At 38.8% G+C, this 14764-nt stretch overlaps 1 non-coding gene across 1 annotated transcript; it reads right to left on the reverse strand.

The window, feature by feature from the left end:
• Positions 1–14366: 14366 nt before the first annotated feature.
• Positions 14367–14557, reverse strand: LOC122685675. Its single transcript, XR_006338522.1, has one exon. It is a non-coding gene; the product is annotated as a U2 spliceosomal RNA (small nuclear RNA).
• Positions 14558–14764: the final 207 nt, after the last annotated feature.

A 14764-nucleotide genomic window follows, 5' to 3' on the forward strand; every position in this document is an offset into this window, starting at 1 on the left:
GAAAGGAAGCTATGTCTATTGGTGGTATTTCTCTGACGATCCCCGACTGACACAGTTCTGTTGTTCTTATTGTGCTGTTTTTCATTGTTGTTGTTTGTTACTCTGCCTGGTATAAAGCGGCAAGTGAAGTGTACAAGAATATATTTCTTGTACCAGGAGGCCTTGGGCTTCCCCTGTGGCTCAGTAGTAAAGAATCCGCCCGAGGTGCCGGAGCAACAGATTTGATCCCTGGGTCGGGAATATTCCCTGGATAGGGCATGGCAACCCACTCCAGTATTCTTGCCTGGAGAATCCCCATGGACAGAGAAGCCTGGCGGGCTATAGTCTGTAGGGTCACAAAGAATCGGACACGATTTTTGCTAAGCAAAAGTTTGCTAAGCAACTTCTCACACACACACGCACGCACTAGAAGGCCTTACTTTTATTTAGAGAGTGAAATTCTGGTTATTAACAGAGTTGAAGGTGGAAGAAGTAGACCAGAACCTTAAGTGCCGAGTCGTGGTTGTGATAATTGCTGAGAGAAGGAGAGGGTGCCCTGGGAGTCTGTTGTGAGAGGGCCTGAGCCCCTCCCCACCGCCTGGGAAGTAATGGTGAGCTGAGCTCTAAAGCTTAGGGGCTGGGGGAGCAGGAGGGATGCTTCAGGCAGAGAGAACATATGCGAAGCACTTGGGGCAACAATAAGGTGGACTTATTTGAGGACCTGAGAAAAGGCAGGTGAAGCTGGAGGTTTAAGAGTCAAAATGGAGGGGTGAGGGATGAGGCTGAGGGGTGGGCACGATCTTTGTCACGGGGCTCTGTGGGCCCCATGGAGCCTGTGTCTGTTTTCTGTGGCAGCTGGAAAACCACTGCAGGGTGTAAGCAAAGGTGGGACGTGCTTGTGGAAGGAATGAAGGGTCATTTGAGTTACAGATATGATAACAACAATACAGGGAGACTGGAGTTTTTGATGATTCTATACAACCGTCTTAATTTTAGAGGCTTATTTATTTCCTGGTGGAATATACACACACACACACACACACACACTTACATGTATTATATAATTATTTGTTGTTTTGGCCCACTTACTATAAATAGAAAGTCTTACGTGAGCAAAAATAGAGATCAAATTTATGATTTCTAAAAAATGAAAAACAGTACCACTAATCACAAATAAGTATGAAACGTATTTATTATTAAATTTGTTAAAGAAATAATTTTAAATCTTTAGTAAAGTGTAAGTAAAAGAAGTTTTTCCAAAGTAATGACACAGATTTTATTATTGAAAGTTAATAATACACATAAGGATTCCTAAAAACTTCTCCAAAGATGCACATTATTATAAATATTACAAGCCATCAAAATATCTGCCCATTGTTCATAATGGATGGTTGAATCGTATATAGTTATAGCTAATCAAAAACCATTACCAGTGTATTTACTGTCTTCAAACACTTCCGTATTTCATTACAAATGGCCGATTGAACACTTCCACATCCATTACAGTATTATATTTCCATTCAATTTACTGGTAAATTTCTTGAACAGCTACAGTATAATAGTAGCTATTGTGCATTATAAATATTTCATCACCCCTCTTTGGTAATCCATTTCTCATTTGCTTGCCAAAACTTATGAAGTGCTTATTAAACATTGATAAATAATATTCCAGCACATGGTATGAAATATTGTTGTCTTGCAAATCAGCTTATTGGTAAACCTTGAAGTTGGTGATGATTTAATCTGCATTATCCAGTCTTTGTACTTCATTATAAGCTATGAATGTTGCTGTATCATTGGATTGGGGAAACATGAATCATTTTCAGAGAAATCTTCACCAGTTTAAACAATTTTCCTTTCCTATGGAGTCAATTATGTGTTTGCCTGTTAACCTGTGAGGGAGAGCAAGTAGGGTAAACAGGGATCTTTTCCATCCAGAAACTTCTCAGACTTTCAGGGAGTCCTCAGATGTACAGTGCCCTCATTTCCTTATGTATTTTCTTTATTTCAAGTCTCTTTCTTGTCAAGCTGGGTGTCATTCTGTTTAATATTTCCAAATTTAGTGGCTTGGATTGTTCTGCTATGAACTGAGATGTACATTTAATTGTTTGTGACAAGTAGAAATTCTGGACAAGAAAAAAATATTCTCTTTTACAGAATCACAGAATGTTAGACTTGAAAGAGAATTTTAGGAACCATTTGATCTGGTAATGGTAATTTCGTGCTTCATCTACCCTCAGCTTACCCTTCCATGGCAGACGTTACTAACTGGACGCAACAGTCCTGCTGAGCCTGGATTCAGTCTGTCTTCCAGGCTGCTACTATCTGTTGACTATTTATGGGACTTCAGGTGAAATCTATTTGCTGTCCCTAATCATGTCTGGCATTTCATTTTACAGGTAAGGAAATGAAAGCTCTTAGAAGTGAAATGATTTGGCCAAAGTCACTCATCTGGTTAGGGTCAGAGCAGGGGTTCAAGCCTAGGTCTGCTGAATATAGCACTAGCACTTGTCTCATCATCCCCCATGCAACTTTCTTGCCCTTACCTTTACCTCCAGAGGCCCTTCCAAATGGCAATCTTTATTTCCTCATCCAATTTCAGTGTAGGAGATTGGAAATATTCTTAGTGCTCTGAATTAATTATTTGAATTGTGTCATCATTTTTTTTATTCCTAGGTTTGATGCTTTTCAGAGGAGGCTATAGATGAAGTATGGATATTCAGCAATATATATGGTAGAAAATATATTTTAGATATTAATGCATGTATCTCTAATATAAAATTATATAAAATATCAATTTTACCTTAACTACCTTTCACACTGGAGCCACTTATCTTAGTTCCAAATTCAAAGTTTATTTTCTAATGAGCAACTGAAAGAAAGGTTTTTTTTTTTTTAATTAGTGAAAAATTTTCAGGAAAGACAAACATGATTGTCTTGTTTAGTAACAAGAAAAAGGATGACTGTTTTATATAATTTCTTAAAAAACTCGAGACTATGGGGAGAAAAATGTTACTTTTTCTTTGGAGGAGGATAGTAAAGGAACCAGTCTGATTATATCTGAATAGATGTCCGGTGTGGTACCAACTTTATGGTCCTGAGAATTGTAATGGGCCTCCTATTAAAAATCACATTAACCCTCTATTGACTCTAATGACTTGTGTCTTTTGGGATTTGGATTTCTTTCTTTATCCCATATGGGACTTATTATCCAAAGGGAAAGTTAATAAGATCTCTTCCAGACCTACTTTGCCATGAAGCCTTGTTAAATTCCAAGGCTAATAGGAAATGAATTGAGCTAATAAAAAGATACCTTAACAGTTAAAAAATCTTGGGGGAAATATTTGAAAAGGCAATTGGCAATAGCTTTAAAGAGCAACCTTAAACATTAGCTACAGAACTCATAATGACCTGTTTTTTCTTTTTATAATTTGCTTGTCCTGATGATGTATGCACACTTCCATCTTATCTGTATTAGCTTCATGATTAACTATTTGGGATAGCATTCGTGGAGTTAAGAAGTTATTTGTCAGTTAGCATAAAGTGCTGGTAATTAACTTCCTAAGACACCTCTACTTTTGAGCAAAAAATAGACTATAAATTTATACCATGTCATACCACATGACAGAAGCTCATCCATCCTCTGATTTCAAACAAGGTATTAGAAACAGGTTGAGTTTCTTGACAAATATAACCCAGAATTGACATTTATATAAGACCAATTCATTTTATAACAGTGATGACTCACATTGAGAAGTATGCATAGCAGGTATTTTGAGCTAACTTGGAGTACAGATTCTTATAATTTGACATTGTTTCCAGGGACTCTTGGAAAAGTGAAGGCTAAGTCACAGGCAGCCTAGGGACTTTTAGTCACTGTTTATGGATGCCTGGGGAGGTCAGATGAGGCAGGAATGTCATTTCTACAATTTGTAATGGGTTGGTTGGCACAAACAGCATGATAGGAATCTGAGGAAAATGAGAAAAAAGAGTTTCCCATTCTTTGAACTAAAAAGTATGATGCTGCAGTTTTTTTTTTTTTTTTTTTAAAGGAAAGTTAACAAAAGTAAACAGCAAAATTCCACCCATATCTCTTCTCAGAAGGATTTATTCTTTAAACTCAAACAATTAAGTCAAGGTTAATGTTCTTTAAAAAGTAGTCTTTACTGGTCCATATCTGTGGCTACTGAGACTGTTTCTTGAACCACTTTGAATAGGATATTTTTCTCTAAATAGAGATGGCTGGAGTTTTAAGTGTCCAGCACAGACATGAAAGTGTGAGGGATACTGGATTTGGAATTAGAAGACCTTGATTCAAGCCTCAAATCTTCTATTTAGTAGTTATGTATCTTTGGACGTGTCATATAACCTTCAGTTCAGTTCAGTTGCTTAGTCCTGTCCAACTCTTTGCGACCTCATTAATTGCAGCACACCAGACCTCCCTATCCATCACCAACTCCCGGAGTTTACTCAAATTCGTGTCCATTGAGTTGGTGATGCCATCCAACCATCTCATCCTCTGTCATCCCCTTCTCCTCCTGCTCTCAATCTTTCCCAGCATCAGGGTCTTTTCAAATGAGTCAACTCTTCGCATCAGGTGGCCAAAGTATTGAAGTTTCAGTTTCAACATCAGTCCTTCCAATGAACACCCAGGACTGATCTCCTTCAGGATGGACTGGTTGGATCTCCTTGCAGTCCAAGGGACTCTCAAGAGCCTTCTCCAACACCACAGTTCAAAAGCAACAATTCTTTGGCACTCAACTTTCTTCACAGTCCAACTCTCACATCCATACATGACCACTGGAAAAACCATAGCCTTGACTAGACGGACCTTTGTTGGCAAAGTAATGTCTCTGCTTTTAAATATCCTGTCTAGGTTGGTCATAACTTTTCTTCCAAGGAGTAAGCGTCTTTTAATATCATGGCTGCAGTCACCATCTGCAGTGATTTTGGAGCCCAAGAAAATAAAGTCTGACTCTGTTTCCACTGTTTCCCCATCTATTTCCCATGAAGTGATGGGACCAGATGCCATGATCTTAGTTTTCTGAATGTTGAGCTTTAAGCCAACTTTTTCACTCCCCTCTTTCACTTTCATCAAGAGGCTCTTTAGTTCTTCACTTTCTGCCATAAGGGTGGTGTCACCTGCATATCCGAGGTTATTGATATTTCTCCCGGCAATCTTAATTCCAGCTTGTGCTTCTTTCAGCCCAGGAAAAGGAGCAGGTCAAGGCTGTCTGTTGTCACATAACCTTTGCTATCCTTAATTTTTCTTGTTTTAATTTTCAAGTCAATAATACCTGTCTTACTTATCCCATGGGGCTTCCCTGATGGCTCAGTTGGTAAAGAATCTGCCTGCAATGAGGAAGACCTGGGTTGGGAAGGTCCCCTGGAGAAGGGAAAGGCTACCCACTCCAGTATTCTTCCCTGGAGAACTCCATAGACTGTATAGTCCATGGGGTCGCAGAGTCGGATGCGACTGAGTGACTTTCACTTTTACTTTCACTACTTATCCCATAGGGCAGCTGCCTCAGGATCTATCAAAGAAATTGGTGATCAGTAAAGAACTAGACAGTTTTAACTGGAGAGGGAATTCGAGCTGAACTTTATTTTTATTTGAGGAAGTGCAGTGAATTTCTCTCCATATTTCTTTTCTTCTTAACCATGTTGTAAGACCTACTAAACTTAAAATGCTGCCTTGGAGAGGACTTAGGGATCATGACATCTGAGAAGCTAAGTGACCTTACTATTCTAGGTCTATTCTAGATGTGATTTCATGCATTCCTACATGGTTCTCTAGTATTTCTTTGTTATTTATATCTCATTATAAACCATGTTTTGGATGGATCTTCAAACCTAGAAGAATCCATAGTTCAGTATCTTTGGTGAAATGGATAAATTGATAGAACTGTTGTAGCAATGAAAAAGTTATATAGTAAGTATACTCTAGTTTTGAGGCCAATAATGTATTAAAGCTTGCAGTCATTACCAATAACAGAAGTCACAAGGAAAAGCAAACCCAAATCCCAGCATTCTCAAATGCAATCTTTGTGACACTAGACTTATTATGATAGGGGTAAGGGACTCAGCTGATTGTTCTACCCCTTCCCTTACTCACTGTTGAGCATGGATTGATGGGAGCAGTAGCAATGGTCAACAGCCCCTGCAGCTATGCCACGTGCTCTTTGTTGAACGTGTCTTAGGCAACAGGCAGGACACTGGATGTTTACATGCATTTCACATATTCTCCTCCTAATAGCCCTATCACATACTCCTTACAGATCCCCTGTTTTACAGATGACGGAGTGAGCTTAAAGAGGTTAAATAATTCACCAAAAGACACATGGCTGGCAAGTAGAGACAGCAAAATATGAAGCCTGGTGGGTCTGACTCCAGAGTCCAAACAATTCAGATCTATAGACTGCACTTTCAACCCCCCAAATTGTGAATATCTTTCATTTATGCTCCAAGATACTAACTTCTGGTATGACTCACTGGAATCTGAATCTTCTGCTTCTTTCATATTAATTTACTTTTTTTTCTTTATTGGAATAACAGAAGGGAAATAAGGGAAAGAAGGAAGGAAGGAAAGAAGAAAAGGAGAATGAAAGAGAAAGACAACCTCACCTAGGTTAAATCAGTTTTTGAGGATTTTGGTTCTTATTTCTCAACTATATGGTATACTTCTGTTTTAAAAAATTATCTGTTCTCCTTCTGTAACCAATTTGTTAATCATGTTTTGGTGACTGACTTTTGGGCACATTTCCCAGAAACTTTAAGGTAACCCTTAATAAACACTAATAAGTCTGCATGCAGAAGCAGCCTATTATTATTCATGGACAGTATTACATAGAATTAAACTTTTGGAAACTGCACCAAACACATTCAGCTAGACATGAAAGTAAGCTGAATTTCCATTTGGTTTGCTTCTTGCTGAGCCTTCAAATTATAAAGTGAAGCAAAGCCAAAAGATTAATACAATGAAAACAAAGATTGGAAAATTAAATGACACGATGCAATTTTCTGCCTCATCGGGCTGGCACCAATAATATGCAAAGGAAAGTCTGCTTAGTGTTGGTTAGCTGCTGTGTAAATGCGGGACAATCAGTCTCCTTCTCGAGGGAGACTATTTTCTTGAATCATATAGCCATTGACTCTTCCAATTACTAGAGCCCCCATGCACAGTTCAGCTTTATCTATTTTTTTAACTTTCTGCTCTGCCGTGGTATTATTAGTATTAGCGTTTACACAGGTACATGATTTTACATTATCTGAAATATTTTAGTGATAGCTTCTGGACATGCATAAAAGCCTGGAGCCTACTGCCACCCTCATAATTAAATAATAATACTACTTTATGAAAGGGGCCTTTATGGGTAGTTGAAGGCCATAATAGTCTCTCTTGAAATCACACCTATCAGAGAAACATTAGCTCACGGTTGATGGGTCACATCTGGGCTTATATTGGCATGCCACCCATAATGTATCATTGCTGATCATTGTCAAGATTCGTTCTAAAGTGATTTGGGTGATAAGAAATGGCTCTGAGCTGCCCCTAATGCTATTTGAAATTACTTTCATCACAGCTGTATTCAAAGGGTGTTATGTCTACACTACCACAATTCTCTAGATGATTCAGACATCCTCTGGAGAGTTAAATTGTTCATTAACTTTCAAATTTCCCTCTACCTCTGACAGACAGTATAAACCAGTCAACAGTGATCAATCTCCTGCAAAGGGCAAAGCACATACTTGGTCAGAAGAAGGTAAAATAAAGAACAGACTGCTGCAGGCCTCCAGCGCCTTGGAGAGAGATTATTCTCTCAGTGTCATTCCTGGGTCAACTGGAGACACCAAACAGAATCGAGAGGTGGTCACCTACCTACTTTCTCTAGGATCCAAGGCCTTCATTAGGATTCTTGTTCTTTTCTGCCAATTGCCAATCCTTAAAAGGGAGAAAGTGTGCAAACATGTTCGTACATATTTGTTTTCATTCTTTGTAATAATATAGGGCAAAATGTTCAAAGAAAATAATATCTACTACAGAAGATAATTGAGTCTCTATCTGTTTGATGAACTTGAGTTACTTTTTCAACTCTAGAATTTCCTATGAACATTCATTTTTGGAAGTCTATTCTAGACTTATTTTCCCCTTCAGATTTCTCAAGAGTCTCTGGAGATACTGATTGTGAGTTTTCCATTTAAACAATCAAAATGCTTAAAAGATGTGTAAAGTTCTTTCAAATATGGCATATGGAAATCAAAGCTGCTAGGTGGTTAAGCTTCCAGAAATGGGAGTAGGAAGGTTGGGATAAATCAGATAGAGGAGAGTGAAATGGTGAGAAAGGATTCTTATTGTTGCCAAATTTTATTTTCTGTTTCCTTTTTGCTGTTTTTTGAAGGTAGACATTTGAATTTTAAAATGATTAGCTTGGGATTCACTCAATTTTTGCCTAAGTACATGCCTTGTTTTTCTTTTTGGTTGATTTCTAATTTGTATCTTACTTCCTTCTGAATACGATTGGTATGAAGATACTCAAAATCTGCTTTGGGGCCATCTGCTCTGAGGCTTTCTGATGTGGTAATTTTGAAACATGATACTAAGCCCTGAAAATAATGCAGCTGAAAGACTGAAGAGCTCATCTTGGGTCTTTGTTATGATGTTTTTGTTTTCTTAACAGAAATAAGCCACCTTTACCCTATAAAAAGAATCTTTGTATTTTGTACAAAATTCTGAAATGAACTTAGGATCCACATTATTTTACTTGACAGAAATGTGCTGAAATGTGTAATATCACCTTAGGACCTTGATAGAATGCACAGAGACTGAAAAATTTATTTTTGGTTTAAGTATTAAAATGAAAGTCTAGGGTTTTCCTTACTGCCTTTCTGGAGACAGTATGGCATGAATAAGTGCATTGGTTCTGGAGTAGGACTGCCTTGATGTGCGTCTGGTCTCTATCACTTATCGTTGTTGATCTTAGGTGAATTATTTCACCTCTCTGTGCCTTGGTTTTTTAGCTGTAGGATAATGTAATAGGACCTTTCTCATAAAGTTGTTGTGAGTACAAATTGAGTTAGTATGTGTAAAGTGCTTAGAACAGCCTCTATATCTCATCACAGATATTTTTTCCTCATCTAAAATATAATGAAGAAATTCAAGAAAAATAAAGGTTAAGAAAAAGATGGTGGAAAGCCCTTAATGATTAATAACAGTTTTCCAGCTGTGAATGCTGCTTTTGATTTTCTTTATCCAATATTGCAGACTCTTGATGCTTTCATTGCCTGGTTGGAAGAAAAAGAAGAAATGAAATGCAAAAGCACAATGAGCAGATTTTTAATAGCGTGTCTTCCTAGATGAAGGAGCATTACAAGTGCTTCAGTCTTCAACATAATCGATGGTTGCTGAACTTAATAATAAATGTGTTTTGGCTTTATCCAGCTTTTTGGCTCAGTTAAAGAGAAACATCCTTAGTGCATTGTCAAGGAAAAAAAAACCTTTATAAAATTTCAAGGGACCTGAACATTTCCACAGTGGTACAAATTTCTCATAAAAAAAAAATATTGTATCCTGAAAAGATAAATAAAGAAAGATTTGGGGAAGTTTAACTTTCTAGAGCATATCTAACTATGCTGTTTGGCTATCTCTAAAAAGCTTTTGTATGAGACCGATGGTGGAAATTGCTATGATTTCCTTGACTTCAGCTGAATTTTTGCTAAATCATTTATCTCCAGTGGTCTATAAATTGATGTGGATGTCCCTATTCTCAGCTCTGCATGATTCATTTCTATTGAAACATCTTCCTGTAATGCGTTGATTTTTCCATTTCTATGACAATGATGGAGTTTGGAGGGTTTTTTTTTACCCCAAATATGTGAAATGACAGGCAGAGCATAAAAGCCTATAGGATTCATTTTTATTTAAATTAAGTACATTTTGATAATGACTTTGTAAATAACACTCTGTAAAATCAACACTTGTTGTTGTCATATGGAAACATAATTTGAAGTACAGTTTCGAGATGCCAGTAGTTCAAAAAAGAGAACAGCTCCCTTTCCCCTTGATTCACACTTCACTGAGTTACAGAAACAGGAGTTAGCTCTGCCACAGCAGTAATTCTCAAGTAAACCACTCCAGAAACCACAAAGTCTGACCACCTCAAAGTTATTTAGTATAGTCCATAAACTTTAGACGTTTACTTCACTTGGTCCATCTGACACTGAAGGGTTAAAGATGAGCTTGGGAAAATGACGGGAGTTTGGAGGCCATGTCCTCAAGCTTTTAGCATTCGTGGCAGGTTGAGTCACACCACTCTTTATTAAATGATGCATAATTCAGTGATAAATTGGTTTAGCTCTGCCTGTTACAAGTCAGGCCTGAGGTTTTACAGGGGTCAGTCTAGAGGCACCATGGCAGTTTCATGTCATTAGTTTTCATTCAGTTGCAATGTGTAACCACTCTAGCACATGTCTTTCATTAGTGGGTACAATGCATGCTTTGTGTGTGAACATCCTTAGATGGTAAAAGCCAATTTAGAGCTTTCTCACCTTCCTTTTATGTCAGTGGATTCCATCAGACCCACATGTGTGTGGAAGTGAAGGTTTTTGTGGTGGGGTCAGACTCATTTCCCATTTGCATTGCATCCTGCCCCGCTGATCCAGGCTAGAAGCTTTCTCTGAAGTTAATGGGTGTTGAGCTCTGAATAAGACCATGGTGTCAACTTGCCAAACTTCCTCCTCTCTGGAGTTCAGAAAGCTCTTGTAACCCTACTTCCTTTATAAAGCTTTCTTTTGCTAAGTGGAAGACAGTGAGTTATTTTTTTCCATTAACTCAGATATAAAACCCAGACTTTTTTTTTTCTTTCTACACATGCACCCCTTGCCCGCCCCCTACTGGTTTAAATATAGCTAGCAATGTAAGTAGCTTTTGATAAGACTGGTGTTTGTAAAATAGCTGATTACCTGCATGTTAATTAGTCCCTCCTGGTCATATACATCAGGTATTACTATAAAGCTATACATTTAAACGTCATATAGATTATCTACAGTAACAGTAAACACATGGCATTTTATGAAATGGATAATCATGATTTCTGTCTCATTCAATCTCTCCACCCCTTTTTTAGAATTGTCTTTTCAGTTGAGATTAGATTTGTTTGGGGGAGAGTAATGCAGGTGCAGTAAGACAGGCTGTCTGAGCAGGTCAGTTAGTTACGCTGTGTGCTCAATGCCTGTTCCTGAATCCAGTCCCGTTGAAGGAATGTGACTTTGAATTTGGACCAATAGGGAGTCACATCTGGGCTCTGTTACTTCTTACATATATGATATATGATAATGTGATTATCTGAGCCTCTGTTTTCTTAGTTGAAAAGTGGGTATCATAATGCTTCTTTCTCAGAGTTGCTGTAATGTTAAATGAGATAATATATGTAAGTATGCCCAGAGAGGTAGCTGGTATACAGCCAGCACTCATTCATTCATTCATCCAACGAGTATTTTGAGAATGTGTTTATGTACCAGGAACTGTTTGAAGTGTGGAAGATTCAGTAGTAAATGAGAGACACACACAAGATGTTTATAGTGAGAAAAGATGGATAACACACACAGTGAACAGTGTATTATAGTGGGTGTTGGACAGAGTTAACTGCTATGGAGGAAGACAAAGTAGGGTATGGAGTACAGCATTGCCAGGCAATTCTAGTACTGTAGGACGGTCATGAAAGTCTCATCTGGGAACATGGCATTTGAGCCAGGACTTGGAAGAGGTGAGTGAGTAATCCATGTGAATATGTTGGGGGGAAGCCGTCCAGAAAGAGAAGTGGAGGAAGTGCTTGGCCAGTGTAGTGAGTCAGGAGTAGTAGGGGATGAGGCAAGAGGGTCCATTTCCCTTAGTACTTGTCGGTCATTGTGAGGACTTTGTGCAAACATGTGTGCTAAATTGCTTCAGTTGTGTCTGACTCTTCATGACCCCATGAACTGTAGCCCGCCAGGCTCTTCTATCCAGGGGATTCTCCAGGCAAGAATACTGGAATGGGTTGCCATGCCCTCCTCCAGAGGATCTTCCCAACACAGGGATTGAGCCTGTGGTTCTTATATCTCCTGCATTGGCAGGCAGGTTCTTTACCATTAACGCCACCTGGGAAGCCCTGTGAGGACATTGCTTTTATATAAAAAGGGAGAATAATTGAAGGGTTTTGATCAGAGGAGTGATAATCTGATTTAGTATCATAAGGTGAGTTCTTCTGGCAACAGTCTCTGAGTTGTATGATTGTAAGCAGTAGATTTATTTTGGAAATGTTCTTAGAAACAAATCTCTGAGGAAGCTGTGGAGCAGGACTGGGCAGAGGAAGAAGCTGAAATACAGTATAATTGAGATGGAGGCCTTTGATCCGATGATCCACCGGGAGTCTTGGAGCTGGAATAGCCCCCTAGTGTCATCCACAGTTAAGGAAAAGGAGTGGGACTTTTTTATTCCCACATTAATTAGTCCTTGTTCCTACCTTAAGGGAAGGCATGAACTTCACTGAGGCAACTCCTGTTGGATGAGGGCAGTTCCAAGAGGGAAGACAGTTGGCATCTGATGTTCCCGGCTGCTGGGATAGCGAGTTCCTTAGCCCTGAAGGTGGAATCTGGGTTGTGCCCTGCAGCCCTCATTGACTTAGGTGTCATCAAGTCCCTGCCGGCTGCTCTGTGCAGCATATGCCATAGGGAGAACGGGTGAAAGGAGGATGACCAGTTAGTAGACTATTGCAAAAACCCAAGAGAGGGATGCTGGTGGTTTAGATCAGGGCGAGAGCAGTGGAGGAGGTGAGGAGATACAGGCTCCTGGATAGCGTTCTAATGGAATGCTGACAGGATTGGCAGATGGATTGGACGTAGGCTGTGAAAGTAAGGCAGGAGTCAAGGATAAGTCCAAGGTTTCCGGTTTGAACAACTGGAAGAGATTTGCTAATAAGGGGGGGGAGTGGGGAAAATTGTGAGAGAAGCGGCATGGGTAAGGGGGAGTCAGGAGCTCAGTTTTAGATGTTGAGTCAGAGGTGCCTACTAGACAGCCACGTGGGTGTGCTGAGGAGGCAGTTGGGTAAAGTTTAATCAGGAGAGGTATTTTTGGAGTCCTCTGCTTGTGCATGGTATTTAATGCTGTGAAACTGGATGAGATCAGCAAACACAGTGCATATATAAGGGATAGACTGAGGCTGATCCCTGAGGTCTAACTCCCTTTGGCCACCTTTGTGGTTAGTATAATAAGTTAGTCGCCTTGGAAAAAGAAGATCCTCAGCTCTCCCTCTTCCCCCAGCAACCAGTACTGGTTGTTTCACTGAGAGTCTGTGGGAAACAGAATAATGGCTCCCCAGTGAAGTCTACATCCTGATCCCTAGCCTCTGTGAATATGGCAAAAGCAGCTTTGTGCACTTGATTAAGTAAAAGATCTTGAGATCAGAAGATCACCCCAGATTATCTAGGTGGGCCCAAATGTAATCATAAGAGTTTTTATAAAAAGAAGGCAAGGCAGTCAGACTCAGAGAAGATGTGATCATGAAAGCAGAGGTTAAGGTGATGCTCTCTGAAGATGGAAGAAGGGCCCACAGACCAGGGATGTAGGCAGCCTCTCTCAGCTGCAAAGGCAAGGAAACAGGTTTTTCCCGAGAGCTTCCAGAAGGAATGCAGTTCTGCCAACAACTCGAATTTATCCATAAAAACCCATTTGGGACAACTGATCTCCAGAACTGTAAGATAATAAATTTGTGCTGTTGTGGTAATTTGTTCCAGCAGTAAAACTTTTAAGGATCTAAAATACTTATATTTTCTTATAAGTGAAAATTACCTTCAATTGTTCTTCTACCTATCTATCTGTCTGCCTATCTATCCATCCATCCATCCATCCACTTTATATCTGGTAAATAAAAATAGGCTGTATAATTGTTAAAAATTGTCCACTTCTCTAAGGTAATCTTACCACTTTCTGAACATGAAACTTATACCATGTTGGTTGAAGATCTTCAATCACTTTTAAATAAATTATTTCATTCCACAATTGGGATGCAGGTAGATAAATATATTTGCAAATAGGGAGAGATTTCAATAGTTTATTTTACGCTTCCATTAGATAGGCTTTGTGGCATTTTTATACTATCTGTATATGTGTAGGGAACTGCTTTGACAGATACCTGATCAACTCATGCTTGCCAGCATTAATGATGTTAAAATTATGAAGTAAAATTCACAAAAATTATTTTGTTTTGTATTTCAGCTTAAGCTAGTAAGATTTAGTCTATGGATTGATTTTTGCTTTTTTGCTACTGGGTGATTTTAAAACATGGAATTAAGTGCCTCCTGTTTTTCTTTTATATCTTATGCTTCATATATATATATATATCTTTTTTTTTTTTTTTTGGTGCACCGTTCCTGGAAGTACTGCAATACCAGGTCGATGCGTAGAGTGGACGGGGCAAGCCCCTATTCCAACTCCCAGCTCCAAAAATCCATTTAATATATTGTCCTCGGATAGAGGACGTATCAGATATTAAACTGATAAGAACAGATACTACACTTGATCTTAGCCAAAAGGCCGAGAAGCGATATATATATATATATCTTATGCTTCTGTATTGGCAATTGCAATTCCTTGCCTTCTAAGAAAATTGTAAATTTTATATTCTAAGATATTTTGAATATCAGACTCAGTAGAACAAAGTAGTTAAGAGTATAGGTTTTGGAATCAAGCAGTACTAGTTCTGATTCTTTATTTTGGCCATGTACTAAGTTGGGCAAGTTACTGCTCTTCTCT

The sequence above is a fragment of the Cervus elaphus genome, chromosome 28 (assembly GCF_910594005.1).
Source record: "Cervus elaphus chromosome 28, mCerEla1.1, whole genome shotgun sequence".
NCBI classification, from domain to species: domain Eukaryota; kingdom Metazoa; phylum Chordata; class Mammalia; order Artiodactyla; family Cervidae; genus Cervus; species Cervus elaphus.